The 20,338-nt window shown below is 40.6% G+C and overlaps 1 long non-coding RNA gene across 1 annotated transcript; it reads left to right on the top strand.

Moving 5' to 3' along the window:
- Window positions 1-5,818: 5,818 nt before the first annotated feature.
- Window positions 5,819-12,198, top strand: LOC112650809 (uncharacterized). Its single transcript, XR_003130468.3, has 3 exons — window positions 5,819-6,172; window positions 7,813-7,963; window positions 11,927-12,198. It is a non-coding gene; the product is annotated as an uncharacterized LOC112650809 (long non-coding RNA).
- Window positions 12,199-20,338: the final 8,140 nt, after the last annotated feature.

The raw sequence follows: 20,338 nt of genomic DNA, 5'->3' as shown, positions 1-20,338 counted from the left end.
AAAAAGAAATCTTTGGACTTATTGAGAAATGGGATGTTGAAATTGAATGTGGCACTTTCTAAGGGATTTTTAAGGGTAACTTAGCTGTAGACAATCTCCACCTTACCTATTGGGGTTTGAGGGCCCCATCTCCATATAAGATAAAATTCCACTGTGATTGATGTGAAAAGCATTTTGTACATTTTTTTGGTGCAAAATGTGTTTTGTAAACTGATGCAAGCCATCATTGTTTTTATATTCTTCATTTATTTCCTGTTATTTTTATTATTTTTATTATTACCATCGTTATTACACCAAATAAAATGATATTCAAGATTTTGAGAGTTTGCCACAGAACTAATACATGGGAAACAATTTGAGGATACAAATAAATTCAAACATAGCTATGGTTTGGTTGCTTAGGACTAATGTCTCAGAAATGTAAAGGAGTAAATGTAGGTGGTAAAGCATCTTAAGAGGAAAAAAGAACCCCTGAGATGCAATGAGATAACTACAAATACAAGGCATAATTATTGCACAATGAGAGTACTTATTCATAATGAAATTATGGGATTTGAGGGTTTGTTGAAATGATTGGAAGAAAAGTAAATCTCAGAGAAAGAAATTTCCTGGAACTTCCGTCTTGTGCATTGTAGGACCATCTTTTATGGGATACTGGAGGAACCAAATAGATCTGTCATTTAAATGGACTTGTTAAACACTTCAGAATATGCTATGGGGAATTATCCTGCCCTAGCAGGGAAGAAAGGTCAACAAATCTAAATGACCTTGCTTTCCCTAATTGTTATGAGAGTTTTACTAATATCTATCCACTGAATGATTCATGCAGATTAGAAAGTGATGGACAGGAAGATTAGTTGTGATGATGATGATGACATTAAAGAGGGTGTTACTTTCACAGCTTATTACAGTTATTTGGATATCATTACATATAACAATTTTTTTTGACTATAAGCTGCTTGAATGTAGGGACCATTCACCTTATTTTTTTATTTTTTTTTAAATTTGAGTATAGTTAACACACGGTATTACGGTAGTTTCAAGTGTACAAAATATTTACCTCTTTACTCCCCTTTCACCCCCATATCCAGCTGAGTATTTTCATCCTCACTCCTATGGGGTGGTGTTACTTTTAGCCCCATTTTTTGCTAAACATCTCTTCCATAGTCATATCAAGAAGGTAGTGAGGGTCCGTGAACAACGTTGGTGAATGCATATCAAGGGGGATTGAAGAGGACTTCCTAAGGAGATGAGCTGACACTAGAATCGCGTGTCACATTGTCGAGGCAAGATCCTCCTCTCAAGGTAGGGAGACTACTCCAAGCCCAAGAAATACTAGAGGTGAAGAGGAATGAGCAGTTTGAGACAGACAAGTGAGCTCCCAGAGCTGTAAGCTGTGAGAATGGCATGGTACCAGACATGGTCAGGTATGATTTTCATTGACTGTTTGAGCCTAAGTTATGGAAGTGTCACTGTGCAAGATGAGGCCATACTGAAGAGAGGATCGAGATGGACAGAAGGGTGACTGTGGTGGGTGTGGAACAGGGATGAAGAGATCCACAGGAGAAACTCAGGAAGGGGAAGGTGGAGATTCGGGGTCAGAAAGCACCCTTTTCCATTGTGCCATATCTTCAGTCTGGGACATACGGAACTGGTTTGCTGAGGGGGGGGGGGTCTTCTCAGGTAAATATATCTAGCAGATAGCTGGAATGCAGATCTGTAACCCAGAGAAATATTCATGGCTTTGGAAGCAGATTTTTCAAGTCATCCAAGAGCAGAAGGCTCAGGAGAACATAAAGTTGCCTCAGGAAAGACAGGATATAAGTGGAAAAGAGAGCTGAGAGTAGGCACCGGATCAGGCCTACATTTGAAGTGTGGGCACAGAAAAGAGAAGAAATGGTCAGGAAAGTGGCAAGCTTCTAGAAAGTCTGAGGAAGTCCCATTTATTTCACATTGGTAAAAATGACTGGTTAGGAAATAATTTTGGTTTTTAAGTAACACAATGTTCCCTTCCCATCTTTCTACCTAATGACATGGATACACACACACACACACACACACACACACACACCACCTTTGCTAAAAGCATTCTGTTCTACATTATACTTAGGAAATAAACACTTCCAAGAACTATATAGAAAGACTCTTAGGAGCGGAAAACCAAAAAGGATTTCAAGAGCCCATTTGGTCCATCTCCTTGCCAGTAGGGGCATTTCCTAAATCATCCAAAGAAGAAAATTGTCAATTCTATTTTTAAAATATCTCTACAGATGGTGATTCCATAAGCTCCCCTGCTAATTTGCTCCAGTGTTTAATCAGCCTGACACACAAAGTTCTTCTTTACATCTAACTCAGTGCTCTCTTGTTACAATGTAGAATCTATTTCTCCCACAGAAGTGGAAAGATAAAACAATCTAATAGCTCAGAAAATCCATAAGTCAAATGTCCTCAATCCTTATGGCTGGTAAGATGCACATGGTATTCTTATTTCATGTCAATAGCATGCAATTTCGTCCCAATGACAAAGGAAGGCATCCAGTCCTAAATCTACTATAAGCAGGCACTGATGAACACTCAAATATCCTTTTGCTCTGAATAGGAAAAAATATATGCAGAAAACTTTTTTAGAATTACTAAACCAGAGTTTTCCCAAAGAGAAAGACCACATCTAAAGATTTTAATGACTCTTTTTGGGGACTTCTCTAGGCTTTTTATCTGTGATATATAGATTAAATGCAAACTTCTCAAATGCCCATAGGTTTTTATAATGTTATAAACATTATTTTTCAATTACTCTCTCTCTTAAACAATGTCATTGGACATATTGTTTATTCTTTAAGCCAGAAATCTACATAAATTCTTGTAGATTTAAACTTTCTCGGATGACACCCTCAGGCAGTAAGGAAAGAGATTACTGAAACAGCTGAAAAAGAGCAACAAGACAAAAGCTTTATTTTTTAATTTTACTATTGACATTGGTTTGGGGCCAACCATTTGTGCTCAATACTGTGGAATACTTCATTAACCACAGAGATATGGCTAAGAAGGGAAGGAACATCCTCATTAAAAATGTAGATGCAAGAAAAGTTACAAAGCAGAATTTTAAAAGCCTGCACTGTTCTTCCCATTGCTGGGTAAACACTCCCAGCAGCTTCCTGGGAATTGCACCATCCTGGGCCCCCAGGATCGCAGGTGCCCAAAAGAAGAAAGCCATGCTAAAATTAGAGACGCAATGATCAAGGAAGAGCACCCCGACCTTCTCTCATAGAGGGAAACAAACTAAAGCAAAGCAAAACAACAAATAAGAGAAAGTAAAACATTAGCTCAAAGATACTTAGGAAACCAACAAAAATATTTCTTTAAAGAGCCACAAAGAACACAGCCTTCAATGACTATTGAGACGTATTCTCAGTTCTTACAAAAATACAAAGAACTATCCTTTCAATGTCATGAAGGATCAAAATTCTATGCCGTCTTTCACTCACAGGTCTAACCTCTAGACAACGTGCTTTTGTATGTGCCTGGAATTTTCTTCCCACTCTCCATGTTTTCTTCACTTGCCTAACACTTTAGTTTACTGGGCACTCAACTTAGATGGTATCCACTTCAAGGAAGCTGTTCTTGACCTTCTTAACAGAGTGGGATGTTGCTGTTCTCCATACGCCAGCTACTCCCTACATTTAGTGCAGCCTGAGATGAATCGTATTATATTCTCATTGTTCCACAGCTTGTCCATCTCTCCTTCCCTACCCAATGTCAAGGGCAGAGAACACCTTCCTCTTATCCAGGCCTATATCCCTTATGGATGGCACATTGTGTTGACTAAAGTGTATCAAATATATGAAAATCAAATAGATGCGTATATGGCTCCAAAGCCCTTCCTGCTACTCTGTTTGTTGATGTCTTTCTTAGTCAGGCCTTCTGACCTTTCAACGAGATCAGTGCTATGGACTGAAATTCTCCTCCTCAAATTTTTATGTCGAAGCCCTAATCCTCAGTACCTTCAAATGTGACTGTATTTGGAGATAGGGTCTTTAAAGAGGCTGTTAAGGTGGTTACTAATTCAATCTGACTGATATCCTTATAAGAAGAGACACCAGGGCCAGGAATGCAGAACAACCATATGAGGACGTGGAGAGAAAGCAGCCATCTGCAAGCCAAGGAGAGAGGCCTCAGAAGACCCTACACTTGCTGACACTTTGATCTTGAACTTTTGGCCTCCAGAACTGCAAGAAATTAAATTTTTGTTGTTCAAGCCCCTAGTTTACAGCATTTGTTATGGCAGCCTGAGCAAACTGATGCGGTCGGTATTTTCTCTTAGACATACCATCTCTTATATATCCACAGTTCCCCTTTCCTTTTGCTAATCACATTTCTAATATTTTGGTCAAAACTCCTTCCCACGTAGGGTCCCTTGAGGAAAACAAAAACCGTTTAGGTCCTTCAACAACAGGAAATTGAATGCAAGGATTTGGTCACACAGGTTATCAAAAAGCAGGAAAGTTAAAAGGGAGATGGTGAAGCAACTCAGAACAGGAAGCCACTACCATCCAAAGGGTCTGGAAGGACAGTGGGAGGAGGAGGCTTTCCCAGAGCCCAGGAGGAAGGAGTGTCTCTCAGGGCTTTGAATCATGGCTAGAAGAGTTGATGTCCACAGGAGAGGCAGCCATCTCTTGAGACAGAGAGGAAAGGAAGCAGCAGGGCAGCTGCTCCGCCCTCCAAAGCTGAGCCAGTGCCTACTCTTGGAAGAACAAGTCAAAAGCCATTTGACAAAGGAACGTAGAAAATACAGCATGCAGGGATTATCCCCCTTCGCCCTCTCAGCCCAGAGGAGATAAGAAATGAATGAGAGAGCAGAGTTAAATGATGGGCACAGCCACTAGAATATAAGAAACAGGAGGACGGGAGGTGGATCCCTCTGGTTCCTGCTTTATCCCCAGCCCAGCACCTAAAACACACTGTACAATGCATATTAAGTATTTAACAATGAGTTGTGAGATCAACTGTAGCCAACCAAACCTTGTATTTCTCATTTACCAATTTCTCTGCCGTGATTAATATGCTACATATCTGGGAAACCCTCCTAGAGGATGAGATTCAAGAGCGAGAGGTTTTAGTATCTGTTTTGTTCCTTGATTTCGTGCCGGCACTTGGAACATGTCTGGCCAGTAGTAGGTGCTCTAGACATATCTGTTAGACCAATGAAGAAAAGTTTGGTGGGGTGGAAAAGCCCATCTTATCATCTCGATTAGACTGTGCTACATGAAAATTAACACATCATGAAACTGGTAGGCCGGGCACCAGAATTCCTCAAGGCCAGGTTTGCAGAAAAGATTTACGTAAAGAGTGTGTGTGGAATATATACTTGCAAGGCAGGGTCACTTCAGTGTCTTGGGACTCAAGGCAAAAGGTAGACTAATTTTCTCCATTCTCCCACAACTGACCTTCCATGCTCTCCTTCAGCTCTCTGTCCACAAAACGCATAGTTGCCCTTTCTGGCTGTTCATAGCAAAGTACTTTTCCCAGCCCCCGTAGGCTGCCCTGGATGGAAAATGGCCTGGGTTCTCAGAGACTTAACACCCGGCCTTGTGAACATGAGCAAGATTATTCTCTCCGAGCAGCTCTTTTCACATGTGATACGCTTGGCAAGCTGCCCTGCTAAGTGTCAAGCCCTGAATGTTTTTGTTTTTGCCCTGGTGGTCCTGAGGAGTTACTGGCATACTTCTGGGGATCTGTTTTGTATCAAACTGTGGGCCGCTAGTGACATTGAGAAGAAGCAGGTAGAGACAGAGAGAGGGCTCTGGACTGCATCGCATTTAATTCTGATAGCAGACTCCCTGTCTGCCCTGGCTGCCTCAAAGCTTCCTTCGGTCTTTCTTTGGCTCCTTCACTTTGTGCTTCCCAGTATTACAGGGCAATCTTTTGTGTGCATGTTTTCCCCTTTTGCTCCCCAGAGAGGCTTGTCAAAACTCCTTATCTGCTGATGAATGAAAGGAATTTCTCCTGTGCGGGCGGGACCTGGTTAATGCAGCTCTGGCCAGCACGGGTAGGTCACTGAGTTAAGGAAGCTCCAAAAGGCAAAGTGCACTGAGAATATCAGAGTTGCTGTCGTGCCAGGAAGTGCCATCAGCAGGCATTTTCCTCCAAGCAGAGGGACGGACAAGAAGGAGAGGTAAGGCTAAGGGAAGCAATCTTGGATTCATTTACTCTGATGGGGAGAGATAACGCACTGTACCAGTTGACATTGACTCTGGCATTCGTTTTGCACCGATATTTGAAAACATGTGTTTAGGGGCTTGAATATATTTTAGAGCTGAATCAGAATCAGCTCCGTTTCTTCTTCATACAGGACTTTTTGATTATTTGAACTAAGATTCATTTTCCTAATTTCCTCCAAACCTCAACCATCTGAAACCTTTTCCAATTACACAGAGCAAAAGAGATTAGGCTGCTATATCCATTAGCATAAACATTGTATGATGCCCAGTTACGTACCTCACACAAGGACTTGCAAGGAGTGATGACCCACTTAACACTCAGTGAATGATTTAATCAAGAAGTCAATGAATGGATCTTCCTTTTGCCAGAGAGCTCTAGTGTATATAGCACCACTGTCCATACAAACTCTTAAAAAGCTAACTGAGAGAGAAGAAGGAAGGGAGGAAAGAAGACAGGATGGAAGGAAGGAAGGAAGGAAGGAAGGAAGGAAGGAAGGAAGGAAGGAAGAAGGAAGGAAGGAAGGAAGGAGGGAGAGAGGGAGGGAGGGAATCCTTGTTACCCAGGGTTGGGCTGGGGATGGAGAAGGGAGATGTAAGTGCAAGGAAGATGTCGGTGATCATCGAGTGATTCTGCTGAGATGTTCATTATGTCTGTTACATTCTCATATTTAATTTACTAAGTACATACAAGTTAAAAGAATATACCCTTTTAAATCCACCACAGCCTGGGTGAAAGTCACTGGGAATGAACTAGGAGGGGCATAGGGCTTAAAGTCAAGAGGCCTGAGTTCAAATCCCAGTTCCATTTCTTGCCCTCTGCAACCACCTTCCAAATACTAGATCATGCTGACCCTCCATAACCTCTGCAAAGTGGATCTAGAAATAACAGCCACCTTACTCAGCTATACAATTTGTTTTTAACTTTAAAGTTATTCAATCCAATCACCCACCTTCCAGAAGGATTTGTAGCATGCATATTCTTGATTCAAAAAAAGATTTATTTCTTTGAAAAATTAAGAAGAATGTTCAATAAATCAAACTTTTGGAAGATATCATCTTTACCAATTTTCATTTCGGGAAGTAGACAATTCCTTTCAAGAATTCTCCTTGTTCAGAAAGAGCTGCTTTTCTGAAGCAGACCATTTGCAGTCTCCTGTTGTGCTGTCTACCGAACAGAATGGAGGAAATATAATTGTATTTCTTGTATTACCTGGACAGCATAGTACTTGCATCATGCAATTAGGAATTTCATAAGAGGCATTCAAACAGATACCTTAGCTAAAAATAAATTCCATCTATTTCTGCTCATTGTGTTCAGAATTATGCCCTTTGGGGAAGGGGGTACAAAACTACTAAGGACTCTGGGCTCATGCTTCCTTTTATGGATCTCACCTTTAACTCTGATTCTGTATCTACTGAAGGCTTTGGAAGTGCCTTTTACTTTGTCTCTGGACCTCCAAACTCAATTTCTGAGTAAATATTTTACTAAAGAAAAAAAAATACCTATTCTAAATTTCTAAGTTCTAAACTTAGCTGTAAATTACCAAGTTCTAAACCAAGTTTCTAAATTCCTTTTTTTCTCTTTCCTATCAAGGTCTCCCTGAAGCCCTGAAACTGGCCCAGTTCCTTTGGTTGCCATCGTCTGGGATGTCACAGACATCTGGGCTTGCATCTTTCTGCGTGACTACCCTAATCCAGTTTCCATTTAGCAGCTTCTTGTGCTTTTGCCATGTCCTCCCAACCAGGTCGCTTCATGTTGTGCTAAGTTGAATGTAGCTAGGATGCCAGAATCTGATCTTTCTGATCCAGTTTTGCATTGAATGTGCTGAGAGCCAGAGTGCTCCTTGAGACGTTGTTTGTGAAAAGTAGCCTATTTGGTGGTAAATAAGCCATTATCATTTGAGGTTACCAAAGAGGAAGACTTTGTTAGATTGATTGAGTCATAGTCATGTTTATGCTGAAACAGAACTCTTCCAACCATCTCATTTTACAGACAAGGAAACTGAACTCTAAAGAGAGGAAGAGTCCAGCAGAAGTTATAGACAGGAGTGATTTAAGTGCAAATTTGGGGCTTACAACACTAATTTGAGATAAAATAGGTTTGTGAGGTGTGTGTGTGTGTGTGTGTGTGTGTGTGTGTGTGTGTGTGTGTGTGTTTTCACATGGACATGAACAGAGGAGAAGAGAAAACTGGGAACCCATATGGCTGAGGGGGAAAGGAAGTGGAAAATCTTTGTGTGTGGGGTGAGGAGGAGGCGTAGGAGAGTAGAGGCAAGAAGTGTTCAAAAAGGAAATCCACCAGAAAAGAGTTAAGAAAGTAAGAAAGAAAGCTCAAATGTTTAATAGATTAAACCAGGGCAGGAAATGAACATACCGATTTTAGAAATCATGTCGGCAGAACACCTTAAAAAGCAAACCATGGAAGGATATTTCTAGAGATAAGGAAAAGAAAGATCTAGAGAAAAGCCCAGGCTGTTAAGCATGGCTTAAGACAATAATTTGAGTGAAATCTTGGAAATGGTTGCTCTTTCCTTAAGCGAATTAGAGGCATCAGAGACACAGCTTAACTTGGTGCAGAAATAGTGTGGAATTGGCTGTAACCAGACTCTAAACCAGGCGGAGCTGTGTGTGTTTTGTTGACCTGTATCGTGTGAAACCCAAACTTCCACATTCCCAAGTTAAGGTAAATCTTGCAGCCGCAGTGACTGGCTGAGTAGGAGATTTTGATGACCATACTTTCTTGCAAAGACTGTGCTTTTCACTCTTTTGAACTGTTGACGTCAATGGTAGCATTTATTACTGTGAGTTTAGTCGATAGCAAATTTGACAGCAATAAAGAAGGACTGCTAATCACCTGAGTATTTACCGCAAGTGAAAACATGATCTACAGGGACCCCTGGGTGGCTCAGTGGTTGAGCGTCTGCCTTGGGCCCAGGGCGTGATCCCCGGGCCCTGGGATGGAATCCCACGTCGGGCTCCCTGCAGGGAGCCTGCTCTCCCTCTGCCTGTGTCTCTGCCTCTCTCTGTGTGTCTCTCAGGAATGAATGAATGAATGAATGAATGAATGAATGAATAAATAAATAAATAAATAAATAAATAAATAAATAAATAAAATCTTTAAAAGAAAACGTTATCTACAATAGGTAGACTAAATTTACTTTCAAATAATACCAGAAGCAAATGACTATGGTAACTTCTGGGTCACACTGACAATGATGATGTCTGGCCTGCTTCACTGGAGTGGAGATGTGTACTTTGATGGAAATAACATACAGGAAATAGTTATGCTCCTTATTACCTGTGAGGGTCCTAGATCTTATAAAATCTCACAAGTAGAACACGTGAAGACACATATGTTTATTATCGTGCAAACATTCAATAACCATTTATGGAGTCTCCTATATATCTTATAGGGAACTAGAGAGTATCTAAACATAATGGAGTAAAACTGAATGAGTTCATAGTCTTTAGTATGCTTTGTGGATTTTAGCTTTAGGTACCAAACTGTAGTTGCTTAGAATGCAAAGCAAACTTGCCCTCCACCTCAACACGACAGCATTGGGGATTTTTAGATAAAGCAGATTGCCTTGTAGGTAAGGTTACTGATTTAGTCCTCAGACGTCATTTATTAACAAACAAACAAAAATAGAAATGAAGAATCCAATAAGATCATATATCTACGAATTATGGTCATAAGCAATTTTTATGAAGAAAAATTTCATCCATAATAACTATGTTAAAGTCTCTACACAACAAAGTCAGCAAAACAAGGGGAAAAGAGAGGCCAGAGATACGAAGATGAATTATTCAAATTTACCAAGTGTCACTCAAGCTGTTCTGTTTTGAAGATTCACTCATTAATGTATTCATTTAGTTAATCTTATTAAATATCTGCAAGGTGTTTAGCAGTATAAAATAGTAGGACAATGTGTTTAGCCTCAAAAGAGCTAAAAATCTGGCAGCAAAAACTGTCTCCACATAAACATCTACGGTCTGATGCATGTTGCAATCAGATCATAATCAACATAGAGAAGCAGGAAGAAGGGAAAGAGCCACCTTATAAAGGAGGTGATAGGTAAGCTAGGACTCAACAGATGAGTAGAATATTTGCAAATCAACCCAGAAAGGACATTCCAGACAGAGATAATAGTGTATGCAAACTCATAAAGCTACGGTAGTTTCATATATATATACATATATATACACAATATAATAGAAATGCCATTAAAAGTTAGTGGAGAATAACGAGACTATTAAATAAATGCTGGTGAGAAATGAAAGATCTCTGTCAAAAAAAATAAAATTTAACCTCTACCACTATACACAAACAAAAACATAAAAAGTTTAGAAGAAAGTATTTAAAAATACACGTATCACCTTGAGATATAGTAAATAAGAAACAAAAGACGCCATAAACAAGGTAAATGGACATGCCACAACACTGGGAGAGGAGTTTTGCGGAGTATATAACAAAACAAATTATTATCCCGAAATGTTAAAGATACTTAACAAAATGAGACCACACACACAAAGCTCAATAGAAAAATAGGCAGAGGATAAGGGGTAATTCACAGAAAAGGGAAAAATAATGGTCCTTTAAACATCTGAAAGGTTGCCTAGCTTCCCTCATAATTTGGGGAAACCACAATTAGATATAATTCCAGACTTAGTCTGGCAAAATCTAAAATGTTTGATAATAGCAGATGTGAGCAAGAATATAGAATAGTGGAACTCTCATATACTGTCATGGAATTAAAAATTGTTTGGGGAACAATCTGGTAATATCCAGCAAAATTGAAGACGTGTATCTCCTTTACCTCATCAACTTCATCCCTAAATACATAGCACAGGAACTCTAGTAGATGTAACCAGAGACATGTGTAAACAACACAGATTATAGCATTTTTGGTTAAAGTAGAAAGCTAAAACAAAAAGAAAAAATGTCTGTTAACAACAGAAAGAATATGCCATTAGAAATTAGTAAACTAGACCTACGAGTATCAATGAATAAACCTTAAAAATATAATAGTGACCAAAAATTAAGTTTCAGGTTGGTAATACCATACGTGAGATGTGGAAAGATGCAAAACAATATTATTTTCTCTGAGGAGCAAAAATACAAAGAAGATGCATGGCTGAAAATAACAATGCCAAATTCACAGTCATGGTAGTTCTGTGACATTGTCTTTTCTTCAAAAGAAGAGGAAAAATCTGAATTAAGATAGGTACCTATATTTGGTAGATGGTCCTCCACGATTTTCTGTGTGTTCTACATGCTATGCATCATGGAATCCAGGTTCTTGGTTATTCATATGAATCTCAGGAATCATCCAAATGGAATGTTTTTCAAAGACTCTGATACTTGCCGCAGTGCTATACCCGGTAGAGAACATAGAGGCCACACGTCTTGGAGACGGGTGATTCTTCTAACGGTGAGGGTGGCCATCGGCATACTTCCTTACTTAATGCTTACTGTTTCTAGAATCTTATTTGCAAACATGGGTCTGATAATTTAACAAGATAGGAAATCCTCAGCAGTTAGGCATGGGTTGGTGCTTATTGTAATTTATGAATATATAAATTCCGAAACTCCGTAATCAACAATTGCTCCCCGACCAGAAAGTTTCCCTAGTTGAGCAAAGCATGGAATAAAGCAACACAAACTTTCTTATATTTGTTTTTTTTTCATTTGTTTTTGTTTTCGACAGTCTCTTCAGACATGTAAGCAGGGCTCGGCAGGGACAGCTCATGTCTGCTCCCCTTGCTGTGGCAGGACATCTCCAAGGCTGGAAGCTGGAATCTTCTGAAGACTTACTTACTCACTCACTTACTCTCTAGTGAATGCTGCTGGCTAATTGGCTGAGTCCTTAGCTTGGGTTGTCAGTCGAAAGACTTCCTCACAGCATGGTAGCTGTATTAAGTTTTCTGTCACTGCTTCAACAAATTAAAACAAACTTGGTGGTTAACACAACACAAATGTATTGTCTTGTAGTTCTATAAGCCAAAGGTCCAATAGAGAACTCACTGGACTAAAATCAAGGTGTTTCAGGGTGGCATGTCTCTCCAGACACTCTAAGGGCGAATCCATTTCCTTTTCCCATTTGTAGAGACTGCCTATATCCATGTGCTCCTGACCCCCTTCCTTCACCTTCAAAACCGGCGACCTTGCCTCTCTCTGTGGCTTTCTTCCCCTAATTAACATGCTTCTGCCTCTCCATGATCATTCTATCATCACTGCTCCTTCTGATTCTGAACTTTCTGTCCCTTCTACTTTTAAGGAACATTGCGATTACATCTGAGATAGTCTCATCTGCAAACTTTTTATTTAATCACATGTACCAAGCCCCTTTTGCTATGCAGAGTACCGTATTCACAGGTTCTAGGGACTAGGGCACGGACATTTTTGAGGAGCCATCACTCTGGGTCCTACAGTAGCTGAATGCCAATGATGAACATGAGCAAGCCACGTGGGTGCTGTAGTGCCCTTCCTGACTTAGCCCCCGAAAGACACGTTACATCCCTTCCCCTGCATTGCTACTTGCCATGGCAGTCATAATGCTCACACAGTTTCAAGAGGAGGGGAAAATAGGCTCCATCTCCTGGTGATGGAGTTCAAGGTTCTAGAAGAGGGGTTTGGAACAGAAATACTACCCTGACCATTTTTGCAAACTGCAACCTTCCACAAATAACATAATAGATGAAAACACCATCTCTCATATCCAAATGCCTGTGGTAAAATCCTGGCTCTTCTACTCAGTGACAATAGCAGTGTGTCCTTGAGAAAATCAGCCTGGCCAATGCCAAATTTCTCCATCTCTAAAATGAGCATAACCGTTGTACAATCCCAAAGAATAGCAGTAGAGATGAAATAAGATAACCTAGAGAGGATACCTACCACGGTGCCTGGCTCAGAGTAAGACCTCCATAGCTGTTACTATCACCAGCTATATACACTTAAGAAAGTATCTCAGTATCTTCATACATAAAAGTGATGAGATTGCTTACTTTATAAGATTGTTGTGAAGATTAAGAGGGTTTAGGTATAGCATTCAAGAAATATTACACACAAATAATCATAATTAAATACATTTATACTTAGAATTACATATATAATTATATATATAATTTTAATAATTAAATACGATGGACTATAACTAATCACTCCCCCAATGAAGCAATATCATACCACATTAAAAAAAAAAAGAGGTGGAATCATAACTATGAGACTGTATATGCAGAGCTATGGAGAACTTCAAAATTATTAGTTACATTTAAGTGTTTAATTAGGTTTTTCAAATATATACCACAATAAAAACGATCAACCCCAAGAGTATGGTGAACGTGGGCACTGATACATCATTGATGACACCGGGGTCTGCTGGAGATGGTCTGAAGAGCAATACTGATAAAGAAATGGAGTCCTGAGGAAGGAGGAGCGGTGGGCTCTGGGAGGCTTTGATGAGCGCTAATCCAGTCCAGGCTGGAAAGGACTCAGAGAGCCATATCTGTTGCGAGCTCACTGAAGCCAGCCAAGACTGCTTGGAGCACTGCCTTAATCACACTCTGATTAGAATGGCACTGCCTAGAAACAGACTCCAAATTAAGTCATTTTTGTCTTCAGCAAGTCCTATTACTACTGCTGTCTAGGATGTTGATAAGTGCATACAATGAAAGTTACGCTGTTTTTTAAAATTTCTAAAATGCCTTGTCTTTCTTGTCCTAGTAAAGTAGAAAGTTCTTTAAAAAAAAAAAAATTGTATACGTTGGATAAGACTTAACAAAGGCACACAGCTCTTCCAAGACTCTCCAGGATCAGGACACTGTGATGAAACAAATTCATGTTCTATCAGGGTCTGTTTCATGGACACATGATAAGTGCAATCACATATGACCTTGGGTTCAGCAAGGCCTGAGGTTTCTTGCTCTACAGTCCCTGTTTTGGAATTATTAATACTTTTAATCTTTGAATTTGTGTTTTGTCAGTGAAGTGTGGTGGGACAATAGAGCATAAGGAGGTGGGGCTTGGAGCTCCAGCTAACATGTGATGAAGCCCCCTGCTGCCATCCTACCCCCTTGGTATGGGTTTGTGGCAACCAATTCCCACCTTCTGGGCCCTATGAGCCCACCACACTTCCCACCTCCTTCCCTATGAGCCCACCACTACCATCCTCCACCAGGAGCAGAGTCGGATCAGCAAGAGAAGATCCACACTCTGTCATTGCCCTCTAGCCCTTGTGGGGCCTGGGCATGAACATGGAGAGGTCTGGGGTTGCGTATGCCTGTACCCCATAGTATGTCAGGGCTGGGTATCATGGTTGCTGCCCTAACCTAGGATTACCACTTTATGAGGCATTTAATGGGTGGCTTTTTGCAGGGTGGGGTGGGGAGGAAGCTTTTAACCACTCCTGATCAAGGTTCCTAGCATCCCGCTCATGGAGGCTGGAATCCCTGAGTTATCTGTCCATGTGGCTTGGGTGGCCACCACACAAAAAGGAGATTAAAAAAATAGTCTAGTGGCTTAGACTGAGCCCTCGGTTTCCTTTGAGGGTCTGCACTGACCCCATGTATATCACCCACCAAAGGCAGTGCAACATTAAAAAGTTAATGAAAAACATTAAAAGGTCAAGAAAGAGATCTCAGAAGAAAGGAAAAAGGTGACATTTTTGCACTTACAGCAACACATGTTTCCTTAATTTTAAGCAAGGAGCCCCCAAATTTTATTTTGCATTGGGTCTTGCGAATTATTTATCCAGCCCAGTGAAATAATCTTACTAGATTGTTGAAGTTTCTTTCTTTCTTTTGACTCTAAACACAAATGGAAGAGAAGGAAAACGCAGTGTAGGGGACTTGCTATCTGTACCATCGAGGAGGCGATTTCGCTAGTTGGAATGTAACAGTTCCTAAAGCAAATCAAATATGGCTTCAATACTGATCTCCAAAAGCTCTCTCAAAATAGTCTTTTCAATGGATGCTGGCGGGCAGTCTTCAATTAAATTTCCATTCTGACTCATTTCTGTGGTTGGCTCTTGGCACTTTTTTAACTGAAAGCAGACCTGTAATTGGTTAAAACTGCATAATGATTTTATGGATTTTTAAGAGTGCTGCTTGCTTTTGACTGTTTCTTTTTCTTTTTTCTTTGTCGTAGTTTTTATTTATCTTGTTACAGCAGTGAGCATGGTAGAGCCCATCTCACATGTAGGTGAACCAGTTAAATTTGAAGGACTCCAAAAAGTACCCAGGATCTGCCCCCAAATATTTTACTGTCCTTCCATGAAGGACTTGGCTCGTTTGGAAGAGTTGTTCCTTGTTAGCACGAACAGCCTCTTCCTTTAAGCTCCAAAGGACAGAGTACCCCACAAGGTGACTGGCTATAGGATTTCATATCGCAACCTACAATCCAGCTGGATAACAGTTAAATTCCCCCCAAAGGAATTTTGTCCTAGATGCCTTTCTTTTCTGTTTGATATTGGATTCCCACATATCAATAAACATCATAGGATGTTAAATAAAATTCCTTCCACTTGTATTTTGGGTTCTTAAAAAATCTTAGCAAGATTTGCTTATTAAACTACCTGCATTCTTTTTCTTCTTCATTTCTTCACTTTTGTTAGCCGCATGCTTCAGTGAAGGGGTTACAAAGGAGTCATACATTTGAACTAAACGTGTTAGCAACTTTTTTTTATTAAACTGCAAATTTTATTTTCAATACCTGGTAGGTGGTTACAATGAAAATGTTAGCAAGTTGAAGAATGGGGAAGGGAGGCAAAACTGGCAGGATTTGCTAATAGATTACGCGTGAGGAGTGGGAAAACAGCGTCTGTAAGGAAGACTCATCGGTGTTAAGTCTCATCAGCTGAGTTGATGACAGTGCCATTTACTCAGGTGGAGAAAACTGGTAGAAGGACTAGTTTGGTCTAGGTGTAAATCAAGGGTTCCTTTTTGGACTTGATGAGATGACTATTAATATCTAAGTGGATTAGTTAAGGATGCAATTAGGTACTAAAGCCTGGATCATAATGGAAATGTCACATCGGATACGTAAAGGTGGGAGCTAATATCCTTCTGAGTTTTATGTAAAGTCAGGAGGGCTGAGGAGGTCACCAGGGACAGACTGCTTTAGAAACACACAGTGGGTCTGGGCCTATGCCCGAGGCATCTCAACACTCACAGAAGAGCCAGCAAAAAATGACTGTGAGAAGTTATTAGAGAGGTGAGATGACTGAGGGATCACCTAAGTCAATAGGACAGGGAGTCTCAACGAGGATTTGGTCACAACTGTGTCAAATCTGAAGAGTCAAAAAAGAAGAGGGAAGAAAAAGAACCGTGGCAGAAAATCTATGGCAGTCAGTTCTGACCCTTACAGCAAACAGTTTAGTGAAATGGTAGAAAAGAAACTTAAGTGGAAAGGTTGAGGAAAAAAAAAGAATATACGCAACACTTTCAAAAATTGTTCTGTACAGGAAACCAAAAAGTGAGTGCTAACTGAAGTTCAAGTCAAGGTGCTTTAGTCTATTATACATATTATGAATAAAGGTAGTTGTTATGGACTCACTTGTGCCCCCTACTTCCCCCTGCAAATTCATATGCTGAAACCCTAACCCCCAGCAGGACTGGATTTAGAGAAAAGACCTTGAAGGAGGTCATTAAGGTTAAATGAGGACAAAAGGGTGAGGTCGTAGTCCTAAAGGACTGCTATCTTTTTAAGAAAAGGGAGAGACAGCAGAGATCTCTCTTTCCACATATGCACAGGGGAAAGGCCAAGTGAGGACACAGCGAGAAGGCAGCTGTCTACAAGCCAGGAAGAGGGGACTCACTGCAAATCAACACCGATGGCACCTTCATCTTGCACTTCCAGCCCCCAGAACCGTGAGAAAACAAACGCCTGTTGTTTATGCCATTCAGTCTGTGGTATCTTGTTATAACGGCTCAAGCTATATAGTAGCTTAAACGGTGCGCCTACAAAGCCTTGTACAAATTTAAAAATAATAATAATAATGGTTTCGTATTAGCAAAATAGCTCTCTGTTGATCTAGATCTCAATTCTATATTCTTTTCCAGTTTCAACAACTCATCCTCTAGATAACCCTCTATTTCAGCAAATGTACCAAAATTTAATCATTTGTTCAGGACAAGAATTTCAGAGCCATCCTTGGTTGCTCTTTCTCTTATACGCCACACCAAGTCCATGTAAAAAAATCACATTGGCTCTACCTTCAAAATATATCTCAAATATGACCATTTCTCTTCTCCTTCTCTTCTGCCCCCTTAGTTTAACTGCTGTTGCCCATCGCTATGAGTCTCCTGGGCAGTCATCCATATGCTACGTACATTCCTCTGCAGTCTGTTCTCCTGTAGCAGCCCTGATATCCCATCTACAGTATAAACAAAGTCTTGCCTTACCTCTGCCCTCAACATTCGGATGGTGTTCTTTCTCACAGAACAAAATCTAAAGTTCCTCCCATAATCACAAGGCTGCCATGATCTGTCCCCTTGGCTACCTTTCTGCATCACAGAACTATTTCTAGATAAAAACCAACCTGCAAAGTCAGTGATTTAAAACAATACTTATTATCCCTTAGGTGTCTGTAGCTTGGCTAAGGGTTGGCTGATCCGGGCTGGCCTCGGCTACAGTGGCTTGGCTGGGTGGCTCTGCCTCTGGAGGGAGAAGGCTAGCCTGAGCTCTTCTCAAAGCAATAGCAGATGTGTGAGAGAGCAAACAGAAACAGGCAAGTTCTCTTAACCCTTAGACTCAGAACTGGAACTTTATTCTAATGACCGAATGTCACGTGGCTAAATCCAAAGTCAAGGCTCCCCTTGAGAGGAAACCTACAATAGCACGTGGCAAAGGATGTATATACAGAGAGGAATAGAGACTGACCAGCAGTGAAGTCTATTACACACTCTGATCCATTTTCCTAAAGTCCTTTCTTTTGTGCACTTGACCTGAAGGCTCACATTTGTCAATCAAGCTACCATCCCAAGGCCTTGGAACTCGTGTTTCCTCCTGCTTGTCTTTCTCTAGATTATTACTTGGCTTTTGTTCATTCATTCAGTTGTCTGCTAAAATACCAGATCCTCAAAAATTCCCATGACAGGCCCATGCATTTGCTTTTAATCTATGACTGCTTACACATGACAATGGTAGAATTGAGTAGTTGTGTCAGAACCTATGTCAGAAACCTTGAAATATTTGCTTTTTGGCTCTTTCCAGAACAAATTTGCCGACCCCTAACTCTATCCTATGATCTTTCTTTATTTTTCTTCTTGATGGTTATCTTTTGACATTACATTATACTTATTTGTTTATCTGTTTGTGATTGAGGTCCTTCGCTAGAATCTAAGTTTCTCTAGAGAAGATTTTTTGTCATATTTATTGCAGTGTTACTAGCCCTAATGATGTGCCAGGGGCTCTGAATTACATTCTAGTCCCCTTTAAATCTTTGCCTAAATGGCACTTTTCCAGTGAGGTCTCCCCTGACAACCACGGGGCTTCTAGGCCCTCTTCTCTGCCTTATGCATTTTCTTTATTTTATAGAACTTATGGCCTTCTTACATAATACCTAACTTTCTCTATGACTTTGCTGCTAATGTCTGACTCTGACATGAGAATGTAAACAACTTTATGTGAGATGTTTATTTGGCCTGGCATATCAGAAGTACTCAATATTTGTTGAATGATTGAGCAAAAGAAGATAATTTCTTAGGAATGGAATTAAAATTGTTTAATTTCAGAGAATAAAATAAATAATAGGAGGAAATAACACTATTCAGTGTTTAGGGGAATCCTTGAGAAATGTCTCTAGAGGACACTCAAGTCCTCTAACACCCCAGGCACTGAGATTTCTTTCACAGAACAGATGAACCTAATAGCTTACGGATAGGGCATGTCTGAGTTAGGAAGACCTTTTCTGAAAGGCATGCTGCCCATTGACATCGAGGGAGAATGAAAAAATAAGCAAATACTCTACTGATGGCCCCTCTATTCGGATGTCCTGCTTACTAGCTCTTCTCAATATGCATATTTCAATAAAGAAGGAGGAACTTTCCTTTGTACCCCAAGTAAGGTAAAAGGAAATTCTAATTGGATTTCACTCAAACTTTATGTTGCCAGGGGAATAACAACAACAAAAAAACGAAATATCAGAATGCTCTCCTTCCCTCGCTAGAATGTTAGAGGGGGTCATGAAAGGAGCTTTCCTGCATCTTTTGTTGTCTCGCTCCTCATTCTCAGAATGAGCAAAACCAACTGTTGAGTCAGGACCATTAGGAAAATAAAGATTATTACTTTCAGGAGGCTGGGTGTCATTCAGATGATACCCAGATGTATCCAGAAGAGTTGGGCCAAGGGATGCTTTTCATTCATCTGTGAAGCCTGCCGCAGGGGCTTTTCCAGGAGCAGCTGCTCAAGGTCTGGATGCTCAGTGGCTTCTGTCCACTTCCCAAAGGGGAGAGGAGGAGGAGACATAAAGGCTCGGGTCACACGCTCTAGTGGAACAAGTATCCATTGGGTGGGGAATTTGCCGAGAGTAGTTTTTATCATGACCCGTTACAGCAGATGCATCCAGTGCACCTACCAGTGGGAGGTGCAGCAGACTGACTTCTAAATGCCCCTATTTGACCTTCTTTGCCTCAAGGCTTTCTCATGCTGTAGGAACCTGCTTGGCCACCAGCACAGGCCAGAATTTCAAGAGAATAAATCCCCAGGAGTAGACCTTAAACAACGACCTGCAGTAGCTGGTGCGTAAATACCCCAGCTTCCTCACCCTCTAGGGAGTTAAGGCTGGAATGTGTGTTTCACATGGAACCTCAGAGTTTTCCTAGTGAGACGGAGCAGCAGTCACGTGCTATGATGTGACTTTTATCGGCTGCCTCCGCTGTCTTCCTTCCCCTACGCCCACCCACACTGGTGGTTTCTTCCACCTCCCCAATAAACTACTTGTTCTCAAGTCATTGTGTCAAGGTCTGCTGCTTCTAGGGAAACCCAAACACAGAGATATGCCTATCCAAGTCATACTTTTCTTTAATTCCCTAGCTTAACTTATATGTGCATGATGATTTTATTTTTGTTTCAAAAGTGCAAGAAAAGATGCTCACCTTGCAAAACCATACATTCTTCTTAG

The sequence above is a fragment of the Canis lupus genome, chromosome 29, assembly GCF_003254725.2.
Source record: "Canis lupus dingo isolate Sandy chromosome 29, ASM325472v2, whole genome shotgun sequence".
NCBI lineage: Eukaryota > Metazoa > Chordata > Mammalia > Carnivora > Canidae > Canis > Canis lupus.
Note: the sequence above shows the minus strand (reverse complement) of the source record. Positions and strands in the feature narration are given on the sequence as shown.